Below are 20,694 nucleotides of genomic sequence, written 5' to 3' on the forward strand. Positions count from 1 at the left end.
TCACTTTCTCACTTCAGAATGAGGGGGGCTCAGCTGGATGCTTGCTGAGGGAGCTCACTTCCTTAGCTCTAGCCTTCTATGATTCTGTGTTCCTGGCCCCCTTTCTGTAATGGAAACTCTTTTTTTTTTTTTTTTTTTTTGGCCTGAGTTTGCAATTTATTCCTGAATGATGCTCAAATTTATTCTAATAGGGTCAAAGCCTCAAAAGTGAGAAGGGTCTCTCATTTTTCTTTGTCTGTCTTCATTTTAAAAAGTATGAGACAGGGGCACCTGAGTGGCTCCGTTGGTCAAATATCCAACGCTTGATTTCAGCTCAGGTCATGATCTGTGTCATGAGATGGAGTCCCACTTTGGGGTCTGTGCTGAATATGAAGCCTGCTTGAGATTCTCTCTCTTTCCCTCTGTCCCTCTCCCCACTCATACCTTCTCCAAAAATAAATAAGTAAAATTTAAAAATAAATAAAAAGTGTGAGGCAGGTGAATTGGAGGGGGCATGGAGTCCCCACAGTGGTTTTCTGCTGGTGGGTCCTGTCATGTGTCCAATAGCCTATCCCTCTACACTTGCTCATCTCATGGGGATTGCTGCCCTATCCACGGGACAGACAACACTTCCCAAACCCCTGACTTGCCTGGGAACATTCACAGGGTCTTTAGGGTTTTGTTTTTCTCTTCTGAAGTATAACCCACAACCAGAATTTTCTCTTCTACAAAAGGATAAAATCTATAGACTCATTTTATGTTTAGGCATTGCAATGAACTCAAATTATTACTTCAAACTGAATTTAGAAAAGATAGTATTTAAATTCACTTAAAATGAAATCTGGTTTGTTTACAATAACAGTTTAAAAGAATCTGGCCCCATTTTACCTTGGGCCCTGCCACAGTAAGCAAGAAGCAGTCAGGTAGGGTGATGGACAAGGAGCTTTATTCAGAGAAGGCCACAGCATTTAGATTTCTGTCTAGGAGGGATTTATTGTATAATTTGGACCTAACCTAGAAGATACCCACCAAATAGAGTTTGAGAGTGTCTTACTTTGTGCTGCAGGACCGACAGAGCAAGAAGCTGCTTTGAGAAAATGGCTACTATGGTCTGAGGATAATTAGAGGATTGTTCCCTAGGAAAAGACACCTCCTTCTGCTGGCTTTTTAGCAACATTTCTTGAAAGAATCATCCGTAGTTGATGTTTCCAGTTCCTCCTCTCTCATTCTCTTCTCGACCTATTCCAAACAGGGTTTTCACTTGCCCCTCTCCACGGATGCCACCTTTAACCATGTCCTGTAACAGTCCAGTAGACAATTCTCAAATCCACTCACTTGATCTCTTTTTAAAAAATTATTTATTTTGTAAGAGAAAGAGAGAGTGCAAGGGAAGGGGCAGAGGGCAAGGGAGAGAGAGAATCTTCAAGCAGGCTCCCCACTGAGCATGGAGCCTGAGGCAGGGCTTCATCCCAGAACCCTGAGATTATGACCTGAGCCAAAACCAAGAGTTGGACACTTAACTGACTGAGCCACAAGGCACCCCCATTCACTTGACCTCTTAGTAGCACTGAACCAACCGATCACTTCTTGAATGCCTGGCTGCCAGGTCTCCATACTTACATGATTTTTCTTTTATCTCTTGGTATCTCCCTCCACATCTTTGTCAGGGTGCTCTGGGACTTAGTCCTTAGCCATCCCAAGCCACTCAGCCATTGCCATGGGCTTAAGCATCATTTATACATTGGTCGTTCCCAAAATTATACCTCCAGTCCTGACTTGAGCTTCCATAACTGCCAACTCAACTCAACCTTACTTTTTTTTTTTTAAGACTTTATCTATTTATTTGAGAGAAAGAGAGAGAGAGAGTGAGAAAGAGAGAGCACCAATAGGGGGGAGGGGCAGAGGGAGCAGCAGACTTCTCACTGAGTAGGGATCCCAACTCAAAGCTTCATCTTGGGACCCTGGGATCATGACCTAAGCCGAAGGCAGACACTTCACCAGTTGAGCCACCCAGGCATCCTTCGACTTCACTTTTTGAATGTTTGACATATGCATCTCAAATTAAACATGGCAAAATCAGAACTCTTGATTCCTTCCCATACATCTGCCTTTAATGAATTTCTTTTTTTCTTTTTTTAAAGATTTTATTTACTCATGAGAGACACAGAGAGAGAAAAAGAGGCAGAGAGAGAAGCAGGCTCCATGCAGGGTCTTGACCCCGGGTCTCCAGGATCAGGCCCTGGATTGCCCTTATTCCAGCTTCTCCATGCCCCTACCCCAGAGCACAGGCATTACTCTTGAAAGGGATTAAAAGGATTGTGAAAACCTTACATGAATCCTTGCATGAAGACATCCTAATATTTCTTTTTTGTTGCTGGTGAAAGAATCAATGTGACCTAGCCTAGAGAAAGGAGTTAGTCCTAATTTTAGGAAATTCTAAAACATAGATGCTCAATCAGTATATACTGAATGAATGAGTGAATGAGAAACAGGGAACATCCACAGCCAGCACAGAGCTTCAGGGCCTTGCTTATCTGGGCAGACATTTATCAAAATGTCGGTTTTCAGAGACTTAAGAACCTCTGTCTCTGGGTTGGCTAGTCCTCTCAGCTGTTGTCTGTGGATACTTCTCTGCCCGAACCCCTAGCCCTGAACATACACATCAACAAGCAGTTGAATAGCAGCTTACATTTAACATGATAGGTAGAATGAATGCCCTAGGCCCAGCACACACCAATTTTCCCTGTATCAATTCAAAGCACTTAAAATTGACCACTGGTTCTTTTGCTTTTCACGTGGCTTGAAAAGGACTTCTGATAAATGTTTGTAAAAATTTTCGTTTTTCCCCTTGTCTATAAAATTGCACAAAAGAGGGGAGCTGATACATTCATTGAAAGATTGGCTCAGGTCACCTCTAAATCAGCCTAAGAAGTAAAATGGACAATATCAATGTAAGAGAGACTGTCTTTTTGCTTTTAAATTCTTCAACTATTTGCATCCTTAGTGTCATCTTCCTTTGGGAGATGATCCTTTTAAATAACTCCATCAGATTTTAATGTTAAAAATATTGGTGATAACAGAGAAATGAATAATGAAGTCATTAAGCCATTAAATAGTTTCTTTTTATTTATTTATTTATTTGTTTATTTATTTATTTATTTATTGTTTGTTTCTTTTCCTTTAAATAAAACTCTCATTGTAGGCTAAAGAGCTACAGGTTCCTTTCTGAGATACAAGAAAGAGCTGGTGGCCCATGAATCAGGCTCTATTGACAATGTGTCGGAGAGAAAGTCAACTGCTCTGTTCACTTGGCTGACCAGAGATTAATGAGAATCAGAGCAGAACCAGATACGATGAGGAAAAGCCAGGGACAAACATAGGCAGAGGTTTTTATGGGGCCACTTCACATAGGCAGCATCTTTAATCTCTACTTTTATACTTATGTACATAATATGTGTGTGCGTGTGTATGTATGCATAATCTTATACTTGTATACCTAGTATCAATACACACACAAATACTGTATATATATGTGTATATATACATAACCTTATATATACAGTTTTACACTTCAGAAACATTACAAACTAAATAGAGTTTTTAAGGATAGTCTAGGACCAAATTATCATTTATTTCAAGAAGTGCCACACATTCACAGGAGATAACTCAGTATTTTGTGAACTACCTGCATTATTTAAGTATTTGTACTTAATCATAAAGATAAGTATATCCCATATGAATCCTCTGCTCCTGTTTTGTTTGGTTTCCCTGAGACTCGATATGGAGCCGGGGAACTATGCACACGTGTACTTCCTGCTATTAGGAAAAGTGAAGCATTGAAAAGCAGGACAGCTGGGGAGGAACATTAGTAGCTGGTAAAAGTATAGCATGGGCTGATTGGAAGGTGCAGCTGAATTTTGAACATTTCTTTTGAGAACAGCTTGCAAAGCTTGATTGCATCATTCTATTTTAGAGATTCCCACCACAGGATGTCTCAGCCACAGGATACTGCAGTCTGGTCGATACTTTTCCCTCTTACTCTCTTGTGTATTACCTCATTCTGGTCATGAGACATCAGGATCATGGCCATTTCTATCTCTATGCACCAGGTAGAAACTCTAAGGTTATGTGGTCTCATTTATGAGTTCTATCTCAAAACTTGGAATTATATCATAGTAACATCTCAGGGGACATTAGGATGAAAAGCAAAAAGAAAAGTGAGATATGGCTTTGGGGCTGGAGCAAGTTGAAAATGTTACTAAGGCATAACTGAGGACTTTCCTTCCCTACTCCACACTAAATAAAGAAATCTTAAGAGACAAGGAAAAGGAAGAAAGATCCTAATTCCAGGAAAAGAAAGCACCAGTAATTCCTACATTAATTTAACGTGTCTCAGCATGGTGTCAGAGAAAAGGAGCATGTGCTGGGTTGCACTAACAGGCTATGTGACTTTCAGCATGCCACCTCATCTCCCTGGGCCTCCATTTTCTCAGGAGTAAACTGAATGGGTGTGAGTGGCAGAGACTGTCGGTTTCACTCCCAAGAACTACGCCCTCTTCCTCCTCATCCATAAATAACCAGTTTGTTCTGATGGTCAGTGCTCAGGGAAGGTGGGTCCTGCTGTCAACCCCTGGGTATGAATCTGATGGGTGGGAGCTAAGCAGGGCAATTCCCCTTCTCTGGGGTTTGGTTTAGGAGTAGGCATGTGTTAAAATGTCCCCCACCCAACCCCCCAACACACACACACACACACACACACACAAACACACACACACACATTTGTTTGAGTCTTAAGCCCACTGCAGTACCTCAGACTCTGACCTCATTGGAGAGAGACCTTTACAACAGTAATCAAGTTAAAATGAAGTCATTAGAATGAGCTCTTACCAGTGCAATTAGTGTCCTCATAAAAAGGAGAAATCTGGACAGAGTCATATACACGGAGGGAAGACAATGTGAAGAGACAGGGATAGAAGACAGCTGTAGACAAGCCAAGGGCAGAGTCTAGAGCAGATTCTCTCTAACTAAAGAGGGAACCAACCTGCCAACAGCTTGATTCCTGAAGGCCAGCCTCCAGAGCGACAAGATGACACATTTCCATTGGTTAAGCCACTCACTTGGTTCTCCTGTGTTATGGTGGCCCTAGGACATTTCCTCCTTGATGTCTTGCTGGTGAGGTGGGAAGCCTAGGGGCCCCAAGCTCTGGGCAGTCCTGTGACTATCTGTGCCAGGCACATCTTCAGGACAAAGTCTTCCCAACTAGGAAGGGTGGAACGTCCCTGAAAGGCTGATCTAACCTGGGGCCTTCTGCTTCCAGACTTAGTGTTCTATGATAAAATTACACATATTTATTGCATAAACCCATGTTAGACACTGGGAAACAGTTACTTTGTCTCCAACAAATATGATTCTCCCTGTTTACCCTTAATCTGCCCCCAAAGCTGATCTTTGTAGTTCTCTTAGTGAACGATGACTGTAAGTTTTTGATAAAGAGACTGCACATAAAAGGTATTAAAGTTGGAGTGGCATATAACTCATTTCTATTCAAATTTTTTAAATGACTCACACAGGCTACTAAAGTTAAGAAATTTAAACTCACACTTTCCAGTGGCCTATAAAATGCCACCGACCAACCAAGCTATCACAGACAATCATGCACAGATTTTTGTGTGAACCTAAGTCTTCATTTTTGCTTCCATAAATACATCGAAGTGGGATTGTTGGGTTGTATGGAAAGTGCATGTTTAACTTCACAAGAAATTGCTAAGTGTCTGTGCCATATTGTATCAATGATGTATGAGAGTCCCAGTGGCTTCACATACTCACCAGCACTTAGAGTCAGTTCTGTTTTGGTTTGATTTGTTTTATGGTTTTTCTTTTTTTCTTTCTTTCTTTTTTCTTTTTCTTCTTTTTGTTTCTGCCATTCTAATATAGTTGTATCTCATTGTGGTTTAAATTGCATTTTCCCAATGATCAATGATGTCAAGCATCTTTTCATGTACTTATTTGCAACTGTATATTTTCTTTGAAGCAGTATCTACTCAATGTTTTTGCTCATTATTTATTTTTAAAAGATTATTTATTTATTTATTTATTTATTTATTTATTTATTTATTTACTTATTTATTTATGAGAGAGATAGAGAAGGGCACAAGTAGGGGGAAGGAGCAGAGGGAGAGGGAGAAGCAGACTTGCCACTTGAGCAGGAAGCTCCATGCAGGGTTTGATCCCAGAACCTGGAGATCATGACCTGAGCCAAAGGCAGACACTTAACCGACTGAGTCAGCCAGGCACCCCAATGCTTTTGCTGATTTTTTAAGTTGAGCTGTTTGATTAATATTTAGTTTTGACCATTCTTTATATATTCTGGATACAAGATCTTTTTTTAATCAGATATGTGATTTTGCAAGTATTTTCCCCATCTGTGCCTTCTCTTTTTATTTTTAACTATTTTTTTAAAGATCAGAGCCTTTTAATTTTGATGAAATTCAATTTATCAATTTATAAGACATGGTTTTTGTATTAGAACCAGTCTTATGTTTCAGTGGCTGGCAGCTCCCAGGCTCTCATGTGGTTTTAGTACTTCCTTTCCACTTACAGCACTTTCTCAGATAAATGGAAAGTAAGTCTTCTAATAAATCACACAGAGCAACTCAAAATCTATTATATGGATAGCATCTCCATCTGTCAAAGTCTTGAAGACTTGAGATAAACAGAACAAGAAGCAGCAAAGCCACCATCAATCAATTTATAAGGAATAAATCAGCCTTTTCTATTACTTCACTGCTTCACCCGCTCTGATGTCCATAACAAAAATGAGGTAATATACACAATTTAAAGGACAAAGTGAACTGTAATCTAAAATGAAGAGAGTTAAGAACAGAAGTGCTGGGTAACCACTAATGTTGCTCACAAAGAGAAAATAACGCCATAATGTCGAGCTCCAAAGATTTGCTGTATCACCTCAACCTCCCTGGATTTTAAGGAGGGTGTGAGTTTCCAAAGACATGAAACTGATGCAGAGGAAAACTATTTGTAAATTGTTGATCTGAATATCTGCTCACTTTGTTGGTCTTCTACCTTTCAAGTTCAATCATTGTTTTGTGAAGGGTGGCTGCTTCATAAAAAAAAAGATTTTGCTCATTCACTGATTTTATCACCTAGGATTATGTCATTACTCTTAAATCCTAAATGAGTTTTAAATAATAAAAAAATCCAAATCCCCAATAATTCATACTGAACTATTAATGTTTTCTGATTAGCTGTGATCATTGAAATATGGCCTTGATTGTTTCACATATATAAGATAAAATTCTTGTTTATCCTCTTAAAGGGTCTTCCCAGTATTTTGGTTAAAAGTTTTTAAAGTTTGGTAATATCTTTTATTTCCTTTTCAAATCTACTAATAACCTTTTATATGCCAAAATAACACTGGATCTAGAATCTAATAAAAAATTCCATCTAACTTCCAGTCTAGTAAAATATAAATTAATACCCAGTAGGTATATAACAAGCAAGGTTTATTTCATTCATTAATCATTTCAGAAATATTTCCCAAACACCTACAGAGGTCAAACTCTATTCTAGTTGCTGGAGATGTAATAATTAATAGTAACTGATGTTTTTCCTATACTATGGAGCTTGTGGTCTATGTAGGTATAGGCATTAACCAATAATCCCACAAGTAAATAACTAAAATATGTGATAAGTGCTATGAATGACTGTTAAGTCATGATGTGAGTGATCTCCTGGGAGTACAGAAGGTTTTTATATAAAAATACTGTTTTGGATGCGTTCTCAATTAGAGTGAAAATTAACAGGGAAGGGGTAGTAGGGCAAATGAATACTACAGGGAAAAGTAACAGCATATGCAAAGGCCCTGTGATAACATTCAAAGAATGCTTTAGAGACAGGGCAAAGAAAGCATGGGAGAAAATAAGATAAAGATGGAGCTCTGCAGGGCCTTTTAGGTCATATTAAAGATTTTGCTTTGAGAGGAATGGGAAGTCCTGTTTCAAGCCAAGAAGATGTTAGTGGTGAGGGGTGTTGAGTAATATTTTTCACTTTGCTTACAATGTGAAGAGTGTTACTGAAGACAGCAGGTCAGGGTAGGCTAAGGAGGACCAGTTAGGAGGGCATTGAAATACTTCAAGTGAGAGGAGATGGTGGCTTGGATTGAAGGGGGGGTTAGGGAGATGGATGTAGAGGGATTGGTGAGATGTATAGGTAGATAGGAATGGGGTGGGGGTTGAGGGACAGAGAGGCCCTAGGCTTCCAGCTTCTAGAACTAGATGGAAAAGAGTATCTGTCTGGTAACAAATCCTAAAAGAGGAACACACTGGTGCAGAAGATCATGAGGTCGTCATTCATGCTGTTTTGGTCACGTTGGGTTTGAAGTCACCCTAATGGAGATGGTGAATAAGCAGTCAGACCCATACATCTGGACTTAGAAGAGGGGTTTGGGTTAGAGATACACATTTGAGAGACCCTGGTGTATTATAATTGAAAGCAGCAGCAAGCATGGAACCAACCAGGGAACACATGCAAGGTGAAGAGAGAAGACTTGGCTGGGGTCTTGATGGATTCTCAGTGTTAATGGTCAATGAGAAGAGGATAAGCTCACAGAGAAGGGATTGGCCAGAGTCAGATGGAAAACATGGGAGAGTTATAGCAGCACACATTCCACTGTATTGAGTGCTGCTGAGAAGTCAAAAGCCTAGGGGAAAAAAAACCCCATATTTTACTTAGTGACCGGGTGGTTATTGCAGCTGGTTTTAGTATGATGACCAGGGAAAGAAATGGCCAGATGGAACGGTTTAAGAGGTGGCTGAAGCTGAGCAAATGAAGATAGTGAGTGAAGACAGCTCTTGAGAAGACAGCTCTTGAGTTGGACTCTCAATAAGAGAAAAAAGACGAGGTTGGCCGAAGGCATACATGTAGTCAGGGTTAAAATAATCAGTAAATCATGTAAATAATAACAGCTGAAGATATTGAGAAATTATTATGTAACACTAGTTGAAATTTGCTATGTAAAATAATTCAAATTCATGCATTAAAATCCAACTGTGCTTCTATTTCAGAGGTTTTTCGGCCTATTTTTGAAGAAACCGAATCCTTTTATTAACTAAAGTTCCACTAATAATTCCAGTCTTTAGAACAGATAAAAGCAGAGGTGGTCCTTATGACCCCTGCATGAAACACTAGGCTCCTCTCATTACAAACCAACGTCTCATGCAAAGATGTGGAAAGGTGGCACACCTGTTACTAAATGAGCAATGTATTTATTTGAAGCAACTTGCAAAGATACATAAAATGCAAAAGAATGAAAGAGAGGAATAAATCAGAGCAAAGTCAGCTGTCAGAATAGCATACCTAAATTGGTTATCAGCAGATTCTATACAGCTACTAGACAGCATAGACTTTTGTCTCTGAGCTTCCCAGTAGTCAAAGCAAAGAGGTATAAAAGATTACTCACAAGAATCACCGCATCCGTAAGGTAAGGTGCCCAGCTGTTCAGGAAGGTAGCTTTTCATGATGACAAGGGCCAAGATAGATGTTTCCTGTGAATTGTCATATGGGAGGAACCAGGATGTAATGAGGCAACACCCTCCACATCTTTTTCAGTAGATAGAGTGACAAACTTTTTGCACCTGTTTCTTATGTTCCTCAAGAGGCCAACGAGATAACATCAAAGTGCAGTCTAATAAAAGCAGTTTTTGTGTGGTAAGGAAGTACAACAGGGAGAGCAAAGCAATTTCTGAATATCCAAAACACAGCCCTTTGATATTGTTGCAAATCTCCCCATTTCCCCTCCTTCACATGCTTATTTTCTCTAGAAAAAAGCAAACGAGATCATTTCTTTACAGTTACAAAACTAATGCACATTCCTTACAAAAATGCAAGTAATTTCAAAATATGAAGGCAGAAAAAGTCTAATTTCCAGTAATCCTATCCCTCAGAGAGAACAGTCATTTCAGTTTGAGGATGTTCTCGTGAGCTTTTTGCATGCATCTATAGCACTAAGTTATGCACATATTTACTAAATGGGATCATACCCTACTTAATGTATAAAACCTCATCTTTTAATGATGAGGCTTAGCTCATTCCCATATGTGTAAAATAATCCATCTCCTATTGATGGATATTTGGGTGTTTCCGTTTTTCTCACTATTTAAAATAAAGCTTCCATAAATTTTCATAGATGTAATCTTACAAAGTTCTTTTCAGAATTCCCTATCTGAACCTCCTCCTGCTAGCAGGACCTGATGTGAGCTCATTTGTTTTCTCTCTTTACCTTCAAAGTTGTCTTGTACTTCATTTTTTAAAGTCCTGACCTCTGTCTTATGACTCATAGCCTCAAAGAAAACAATCCCCTGCTGAATGTCACTAAATACTAATGGTCTTAGAATTTTCCCCTCTCAGTTAATTCATTTCCACTGCAGTGATGTCCTTCTAGAAACAATACTTCATCCACAGGCATCAACTTTTTGAAAGTTAATCAGATGGGCAGGTGAGGTATCTTAGTCCAGATATAGTGGGTCAGGTGCCTAGAAACCAAGCCAGTTTGCAAGTGTTACAAACATGCAACCAGCATATCGGAAGGCTGTGCTTTAGCACAGTGGGGAAGGGTGAAGAGTGGAACTCAGCTGCCTGGATTTGAATCCTGGCTCCAGCACTGGCTGTATGTGACCTTGGGCAACTTTGTTTGCCCAGGTTCTCCATCTCCAAAATAAATAGACTGTTATGAAGACTGAATGCACAAATAACTACAAAACACTTAGAACAGTGCTGGCACATAGTAAACTATTTAAGTTCTTGAAAAATAAATAAAATCTACTTTTAACCTGCTAGACGTGGATGCAGACACTTACAAGCCCTTCCTAACTTCATGCCACTATTCAGCTGGGCCAGGATGAGGATTTTCAGCAACAAAGTCCCAATTTTTCAGGGCTATAATCAACTCACACGTTGCTAAATGAGTCTTCGGCCATTTACACACTCGCTACTACAACCAGAGTTTAATTTTGGTCAAACACAGCTTCATAAATGCCAATGAAAGCATTTTTAGGGGCACCTGGGTGACTCATCGGTTGAGTGTCTGTCTGCCTTTGGCTTAGGGCATGATCCTGGGGTCCTGGGACTGAGTTCCGCATTAAGCTCCCCACAGGGAGCCTGCTTCTCCCTCTGTCCATGTCTCCCTCTGCCTCTCTCTGTGTGTCTCTCATGAATAAATAAATCTTTTTAAAAAGGAAAGCATTTTTATTCAATTTCTATAAAAATTACTCTTTCTTTGGATGAATTCATTACTATTAGACTTTAGCTTTAGAAATGGTTACTATTCAGTTTGTAATAGATCAAAGACTTTGGGTGCTAGAGAACATGGACATTACTGAAGTATATTTTATTAAATTTAACTATTATATAAAATTTTTAAAATTCTGGACATCATTCCAAAACAGACTTGAAGTAGCTTAACAAATATCACTTAAGGAAAAGAAAACACTCCATCAGTGTGCCTCTAAAAACAGGCCAATTTTTTCAAAGTAGATCCTACCTCTGCAACAGATTTTACTAGGCTTTTTTCCAAATCTGCCTACAAAAATCATGCTATTATTTTTTGGTGAAGAAAGACTCACAATAAGCAGCTTTATTCACCTACAGAAGCATATTCTAGAAACATCCTTTTGAGCACTTACAAACAATGACCTGTTTATGCTCTGTGTAGTCTCCCACTGAGGCCCATACCAGGTGCTTTGAGAGGCTAAAAACACCAAAAATGCTCATCAACATACACATTTAACTCACAAATTTCTTCTGGGAACTTCTGGGCCACAGTATCTTTCTTCTGTCTAACCTGTATGACAAGAAAAGATACTTCCATCTTCTTTTTAAAAAAAATTTTATTTATGGGATGCCTGGGTGGCTCAGCAGTTGAGGGTCTGCTGTTCGCTCAGGGCGTGATCCCGGAGTTCCGGAATCGAGTCCCACATGGGGCTCCCTGCATGGAGCCTGCTTCTCTCTCTGCCTGTGTCTCTGCCGCTCTCTCTGTCTCTCATGAATAAATAAATAAAATCTTCAAAATAAAATTTATTTTATTTATTTATTCGCACACAGAGAAATCTTCTTTAGGAGAAATCATATTAAAGTTTTTCAAAAAAAAATAAAGTTTTTCATTAGTTAGAAGGTTAAATGCATAACCAAACACACAATGCTTAAATTTGTGGGACTGTCATTTTTTGGTAGCTAAATCAGTTGGGTTAAAAGAAAAATTGAGTGAAAGAGTCAAGTTACCATCTCACACACAATTTGGAAAATTTTCTGAAAATATTATTTTTAAAGATTCCCTAAAGAAGGTATTTTTTGCTCAGTGGAAGGCAGGGGCCATAGCTGTGTTATATCTGTGTTCCTTATCACAACAAACATATAGGTGTTTAGTAACTATTGAACTAAAGTGACTGTTAAGAACTGGCAAAAATTTTGTTTTGGATACTGGGCATAAAAGCAAGAACATGGACTTGGGAGTCAAGCATGTCTCTGTTGAAAATATGTCTCTCCCACTTACTTGCCGTGAAACCAGGCAGCTTAATTATCAGTTAAGCTCCAATCTTCTCATCAATAAAAGGAGACAAAGAAGCCCCACGTCTCTGTGCTGCTGCGAAGAACAGATATTGGATAGCAGGAATCCAGTACGGTGAAAAGTTATGTTCTGATTATGAGGATATGAGAATAAGGTCTGGACCATACCGTCAGAAAAGGAGTTTTTCCCTAAGGGCACAAGTCAATCAATCCCCCTTTCTCTCTTTGTTCTTCATTCTGTGAGTTGATATTTATGTCCAAAAACTCAGTTTGACCTCCTGCTTCGGAAGAAAATATTGAAACCAGTAGGTCTCTTTCTGATGTTGGGTAGGGGCCCCCAGAGTAGCTGTTCATTCTAAACATCAGGCAATATTATTGAGAACACGTCAATAAGAAATCAACCCAATGCATTCTGGAAGATGTTTGGTTGTTGGTTCATGTTTTACAAAAACCATGATATCAGTTTGTTTCCTGTAGGTCTCCTTGCTTCTTTCCCCCAAAAGTACAGTGCAGCAAACATTTAAATGAGTGATTTGATTGGTTAGTTCCAGTGAGTATTTTAGCAAACAGAACAGACATACTTGTTTGACACACGAACCCAGGGGCGAACTGCTGCTTTAAGAGCAGGAGAGGGAGAGGGTAGTGAAAAACCTTAACCTGCCCAGGTGTCTAAGAGGCAGGATCTCAGATGAGGGTGGGCCATTCAAACAGGTGCTATACCCACACATCACAGGATAAAGTCAGGATGTGAAGTGTGAAAAGAACTGCTCACCGCCCACTGGCTTTATCAGTGACAGCCCCTCACACTCACACACAGGGCTCTTTGTGTGCCATCTTTGAATGGGGGCATCTTTGAATGACCAAGGGCACCACACAGGGGAACTGCAAACAGCTTCTGCATTCGTGGAGCTGGGTTTGGAAGATGAGAGGTTCAAAGGCAGGTCAGGGGGTAAGATGTCTAGCTAGAAGAGAAGTTAGGAAAGTTTCATCACCTTACTACATTGGGAAGCCTTTGTCAAATGCGAATGAGGGATGTTTGCTCGCACAACTGAGTTCCTCATTGCTTGACATAAAGCTGAGCTAAACCTGTCATCAGAGAGGTGTAAAAAAAGCAGGTTTTTACAGGGCTGCTCAGATTGGACACCATTTGGCCTTCGGAGCCCATTTTTCCAATTGAGACATTTGAAATATTTCTTGCATAGTGGAGCATTAGCAACGTAATGGAATTAAAGCAAGATGTTTCTCCGGCTAAGGACCCAGTACTGGATTTAAGGACGTTCCCTATAATCCTCAATGAGCAGGCATGTTGACATCTGGGAAATTCCTCCTTGCTTCATTACCTTCTCCTGGAAATGACATTGCCATGGAGGCCTGGTTGTCTTCCTACTGAAAAATGTGGTCCTCAGACCAGCAGCTTCAACACCAAGAAGGTTCTCTCCATGTAATGGAACTAGAGGAGAAAATTCTAAAACCCATGTAGGACATTTCTTGCTCTTCACCCAGACAGGCCATTAAGCAAGGCTGGCTGCCCAGTCACACACTTGCCTGGTTCCTTCCTTTGGGCCATACTGTGCCCACACCTATGACCTGATGCTAAAACTGGGGCCACATGTTATCATGTGGGCCATGGAAAATAAGGAGCCACCCAGTTTTTTGGATTGTTTCCCAATGTTCATGATTTCTGGCAACTGAAAACCACTTCCAGGGACAGGACTATGGGGGGGGCGGAAGAGGGAGGAGAGGGAAGTGGGGCGAATACTGCTGACACAGTGGAAAAGCTGCCAGGGAGGGACCCTGAATCAGTGGGAGTCCACCTTCCTTCCCGTCCTGCTCTCCAGGCTCCAGTACTGGGGTCAGTAGTTCATGCATAAGAAATCAGGATTCTTTGGAGCAATTCATGCTGCCAAATCCACACTGACAGTCCAGGCCAACCCCCAACCCTCTTTGTATTTGAAGGTCAGTTGCTCTGCGTCAAGCACACTTGACAATTGCTCAAAGGGAAACAAGGGAATTGTGTATAAATGAGTCAACTTGCCTTCGATTAGCACAGCTCGAAATGAACCTTTTCGTGGCAGTCAGACCAGACTGCATGGCTCTATACCTGAATGTTATCAAGTAAAAAACATAATATGTACTTCTCAGTTTCCAGTTCTACATCAGATTTCGGGAAGAAATCAATTTGAACATAACATATAGTCCAGGTAATTTCAGCAAGATGGGAGACAACATGCTAAGAACGTGTGTTCACATTTTAATTATCCACAATGAGGAAGAAGAAATCATGAAACTGGTGCAAGGTAGAAGAAGGTAACCAGCCCTCACCTGCCTTCCCTCCATGTCCTAGCCCTTCATCTCACTCTCTCTAGAGGTGGCTGGCCCTTTGGAGAGGTATGTATAAGTAGATGTCCAACACATGGTGCTGTGAGAACAGGGGAGGCTGAGGGCAGGCTGAAGGCATGGAGAGATGCCTTTTTGAACACGGTTAACCTGCATCATGGATAATGGACAGTTGGCTATGCACATACTTGGATAAATATTGGACAATACATTCGGTTGATACAATATTTATAGAGGCAATATGGGCAAAGAGGTGGGTGAAAGAGAAAAAGAAAATTGGGGTTTCCCCATCTTTTCCAGCATCTGCTGTGAGATACAGTGATGCTGGGGAGAAAAGTTCCTGGTGGTATCAGCAGTTCTGGGTGGAGGCATGAGGCAAAGTTAACTTTAGAAGGTCTCCCAACACTGTTGTGATCCATGTTACATAACTCTGTTGCCCAAACTGTTGCTCGTGCAGTGGAATTTGCCCTACTCGTGAGGTTCTCACAAACTTCAGCCATTTAGACATATATTTTTAGTTAAAGCCATATTAGATATAGGTTCTAATGAAGAAAATCTTTACAGCATATATCCTACTAGTTCCCAACACATGTTTGGTAGCGGTGCCGGAAGAATCTCTACAGGGATGCCCAAAATGCTACTTCGGGTTGGCTACTGCAGTCGCGTGGTGGCCCTTCCTCCTGACTTAGTGGGAAAGCCAAGCACCTAGTCTCAAGGCCTGCAATCTGACCCAGGAAAGAACCACCTGCCAGCATCTCCTTGTCCTTCTATGTGGCACGCTCAGGACCTTAGAGGAAAATATTGTGTTTCTGCCTCACTGAAGTTGGAGATTCATGTTATAGATTATAGCTCACCTAGAAAATCAGGAGGGACAGTCGAAGTGAGTGTCCTGTGCTCTGCCACTTAGCTGTCCCTCTCTGTGCTTCCACACTGGAAACTGATTCCCTGGATTCCCTAGATAATACCCCCAAGAGTGTGTGTGTGCACGTGCATGTGTGTATTTGTTGGGGGGAAGTGGAATTTGCCTTAGAGAGGTGGAGGAAAGAGATTCTAAGTTTTCCTGGTGTCAGAGGGTTGTACAGAACTAGTGAGAGCACTGGAGGCCAAGACTAAGTCCCATCAGGCAGGTGGCGTGAGACCTGGTGGTGCCCACTGGGTTAGAGGAGGAAAGAAGAGTTTCCTGCTAAAAAGTTGAAGTATTCTGGAAGTCAGGGGAGAGTACTGACATAGGCCTGGCATTCAAAGGGTCCGTAGAGAAACTACCACAAGTCTATTTGGGTTGAGAACAAGGCCCAGGCTCCTGGCTCCTTCCACTAACATCAACCTGAGAGGAAACTGTGGAAATTAGAGATCACCGATCTGAGGAGTTAGTAAACAAATGGAGACAATTCTTGGGTGGACTAAAAGCCAAAAGCAGTCAGGTCCAGGCATGGTGTAAGTGTGAGAAGGGAGTGTGGCTGCCTTCCAGGGCTCAGAGGTACACAGATTCAATGAGGGGAGCATAGTTTGGGGGCAATTTTTTGCATGTTGCTCTTTCTTCTCCTCCTCATTTCCTTGCTAGAATCTCAGAAACCACCCCAAAAGCAAAGCAAACAGAGTGACTATCTAAATATTCCACGATTAAGCTTGAGATAAGTAAAGCTCTAACAGCCTGCGATCTCACTCTCTACCCCACGTCAGCCACCCACTCCCTGGCACATCTTCGACCCTAACATTGCTATCACCTCATCACCTCCACAATCTCAGTTCCAGGCGCCCTGCCGTCTGCCCACCACTTCCTATCCTCACAGCTATTACCACTTAGCCGACAATTCTTTAGCTGTATCAGGATCTACCATCCATTGTCTTTGCCCCCTTTTCTAGGCTACCCCCAAATTTCTCACTTCCTCGTGTCCCCGACAGAGGTTCCATATCGCCTCATCACAATCAGTCCCTTCTTATACTCCAACACCCTTCACCCTTTCTCTCTATAGCTTCCTCCCCTGGAAATAACCCCAACTTTGATGAATCCCACCCCTACCTTCTCTAGGCTGCACCCAAGTAGATTACTTGACTGGAGAACATTAGTCAACACTGCCTAGCAGTTTGCCATATTTCCTGAGAACATTCAGTCTCTGACTCTCCTAGATAACCATAACTGACCCATGAACAACATGGGTTTGACCTGGGTGGGTCCTCTTATATGTAGATCTTTTTTTAATAAATAACAGACAGTACTTTAAATATATTTTCTCTTCCTTATGATTTTCTTAATAACATTTTCTTTTCTAGCTTCCTTTATTGTAGGAATGTAGCATATAATGCATATAACCTACAAAATATGTGTTAATCAACTATTTATGTTATCAAGAAGCCTTCTGATCAACAGTAGGCTATTAGTAATTAAGTTCTGGAGGGGAGTCAAAAGTGATACAGGGATGTTCAACTGCACAGGGAAGGGGTCAGTCAGCACCCCAAACCTCATGCTGTTAAAGGGTCGATTGTATTTCACACCTTCTCCTTGCTCCCTGGCAATCCAGCAGTCCTTTGCCTCCCAGTTGGAGACGATGTTTTTTATTTGAGATAGCACCCTTATCTTCCCACTGCCAATATACCAATCTATCCAGGCCTTCTGCCTTCCTTCGCATTCATGGGACACTACCCTGCTCCCCGCTGAGGCCAGCTTCTTCCTGCTTGGGTTCCTCAGAAGGAGACCCTGAGATGAGGATTTGTGTGAAACAATTTGTTCAAATACTCCCAGGAGACACTAGGTATTAAGGGGTGAAAGCAGACCAGGGAAAACAAAGGTGCAGTTTCAGGCAAAATCCCTCAGAGCATGGTTTGACCTGCAGAACTCTGGAGTGTCCACTTACAGCTTAGATTTGTTCTGCCTAAAAGCCCAGGAGCTGGGCTCTCACATCCCTGCATTTATCAGCCACTGGCCAAGGACTGCCCACGGGGTTGCAAGCTCCTAGGTATTTACAGCAGTTGGGACTCCCATAGCCCCAGGGCAGGCTCTGCAGAAGAATGGTAGGTGCAGGCCTTTGGAAGCAACAGCATGCTGATACAAAGAATAATTTTATTACTGAAGATGCTGGAGTATGATCAGATATGGAAAAAAGGGATTGGGGGGTGGGTTTGGGAGACGAGGGCAGGGTTCATCATCAAACCGAGTCAGGACAGAACTCGTTGAGAAGATGGGATTTGAACAGATGGGACTGAAGGAATTAGCGAAGCAGCTAATAGCCCCAAGCTAAGGAATCTGCTGGAGCACAGCCTCCTGAGGCAGCGACCCCCTCATCCTGCAGATTCTAGCAGCAGCATTTCAGCCTGTGTAGCTGGTAAAGTGAGAGAAGGAAAGAGAAGTAGGAATGAGGTCTGAGAGGTTGCAGGGACAGCGCCAGGTCAAGTAGGACCTTGTAGGATAAAGCATTTTGCACTGGGGTAGAATGCAGAGCTCTGGGGGGACTTTAAACAGAGGACTGACTAGATCTGATGCATATTGCCTTTCCTTACTCTCCATTTCCCTACCTGCCTTATTTATATATTGTGATTGATAGATTTAGCATTAACCACTTTTTTTTTTTTTTAAGATTTTATTTATTTATTCATGAGAGACACACAGAGAGAGAGAAAGGCAGAGACACAGGCAGAGGGAGAAGCAGGCTCCATGCAGGAGCCTGATGTGGGACTCAATCCCAGGTCTCCAGAATCACGCCTTGGCCGAAGGCAGGCACTAAACTGCTGAGCCACCCAGGGATCCCCAGCATTTACCACTTCTTAACAATATATTTTATATTTGTTGCCTTGCTTATTTATTTTTTGATTCCCTGTGTAGGATCCAGGCTCCCAAGGGCAGGGGCTTTCTAAATGAATAAATGGATGAACCCCTGTTCTGATGTGAATCAGTAACTAGTGGGCTGGAAGTTCTTTTCCCTTTGTGATTAGGAAACAATGGAGCCCAAGGACACCCAACACCCTGGTGTGCTCTCCAAAAGTACTTGTCTTGATAGGTAGATTTTTTAATGAACAGTGTCTTTAAAGGAGAAATTGTCTCTCCTTGGGACAGGGCCCTTGGTAGCTGGATCTGAACCATTTTCTTTCTTTCTTTCTTTCTTTCTTTCTTTCTTTCTTTCTTTCTTTCTTTCTTTCTTTCTTTCTTTCTTTCTTTTTTTCTTTCTTTCTTTCTTTCTTTTTTAAGATTTTATTTATTTATTCATGGAAAGACACAGAGGAGAGAGAGGCAGAGACACAGGCAGAGGGAGAAGCAGGCCCCATGCAGGGAGCCTGATGTGGGACTCCATTCCAGGACTCCAGGATCACGCCCTGGGCCAAAGGCAGGGGCTAAACCACTGAGCCACCCAGGGATTCCTGAACCATTTTCAGTTATGATTGCAACCCCCATTTGTTCTCAAAGAAACACAAAATGGTCAGAAATACTGCATATGAGGGTAACGTGTGAAGCTCCTAGCAGAATACACTCTTCCAAAAGCATGTGGGGAAAAACTAAAAGAATTGAAAATCAAACAGAAGCTAAATGTGGAGATACATTATGTGAGTTGGTCTAAGACCCTAAAAGAATATTTCTTTTCCTGAAATGAGCAGAAAATACATTTCTAGCTACACTCCTTCAATCCTGAAATAGCCAAAGCACTAAATATTTGTCAAAGGCACTGCATTTAAGCAATAAAAATGGTTGAGAATATCTACTCCCTCAAGGGTACTTTGAGGACAGTTTATTAACCACACCTCCCTGTGATCCTACAGGAGACACACAGCAAAAAATAAGATGATTATGTCAGTCAATCTTACTCCCAACTGTATGTATTTCTACAGTAAAATTAGCCCACATCCAAATTATTAATTACTTCCGAATATTAATCTAGTCTAATTGCCTGGTTGCACCATTATATTTATAATATTAACTTTTCTGATATAGCAAATATTTTATGTTTGCTTCCTCTAATCCATTGTTCCTTCCCCTGATCACAGCCCCAGGATAGAAGTGTCAAGAAATTATTTCTGAATTCACCCGTACTGACGATACCGTTTGTAGAAATTCCATCTGCTTTTGGCATGTGGCCTTTTGTGGCATTTACTACTCAGGAAATTGGAAAGCTTGTATTATGTGGGGGATGTGAAGGTGAAACGGTAGTATTTTCATGGAAGTTGGCAAAAGATGGGTCAGGAACATCGGGCCTGACACCGTATTCATCCAGAATGCTGTGATAAATCCCATGTCATAAACATCAAAGGGGAGTGATAAATTCTAATTTTAAAAATTAAGTAAAAAGTATATATAATAAAAATAGCAAACACACAGTGCTAGGAAATGCCAGGCACTACTCTAAATGCTTTACCTTTACTCACTTTACCCCCCAACAACCCTTGAGGTAGATACTATCATTATCCCCGCTAGATAGATGATAAAACTGAAGCAGAGGGGTTGAGTAACTCACTTTAGGAGAGTTCAGATCAGTCACTTAGATCCCAAGGGGCAACTCTGGGACTCAAACAGGGAGGCCTGGCTGGGGACCCTGTGCTCTCGACAGGACACAGCACAAATCATAGTCTCTGCTCCCTATAAGCCCTGCTTTCAAATATGATATTTTCCGTGCTCTGGCCACGGCTGTGTAGACTTAATCTAGTCTGCTCTGTTGTTGGTTATGCAGCTCACTCTAGGAGTCTGTATACTGTGCTTTTCGAACCTTATCCAGCAGGAGGCCAGGCTCCCCACTCATTCAGGAAGCCATAAAAGTGGTGGGAAATGTGCTGTCCCGGTCAAATTTAGGCTCCCTGTAGCATTCTGCTTTTTCATTTTGT

Source organism: Canis lupus, chromosome 1 (assembly GCF_048164855.1).
Source record: "Canis lupus baileyi chromosome 1, mCanLup2.hap1, whole genome shotgun sequence".
In the NCBI taxonomy this organism is placed as follows: Eukaryota; Metazoa; Chordata; class Mammalia; order Carnivora; family Canidae; genus Canis; species Canis lupus.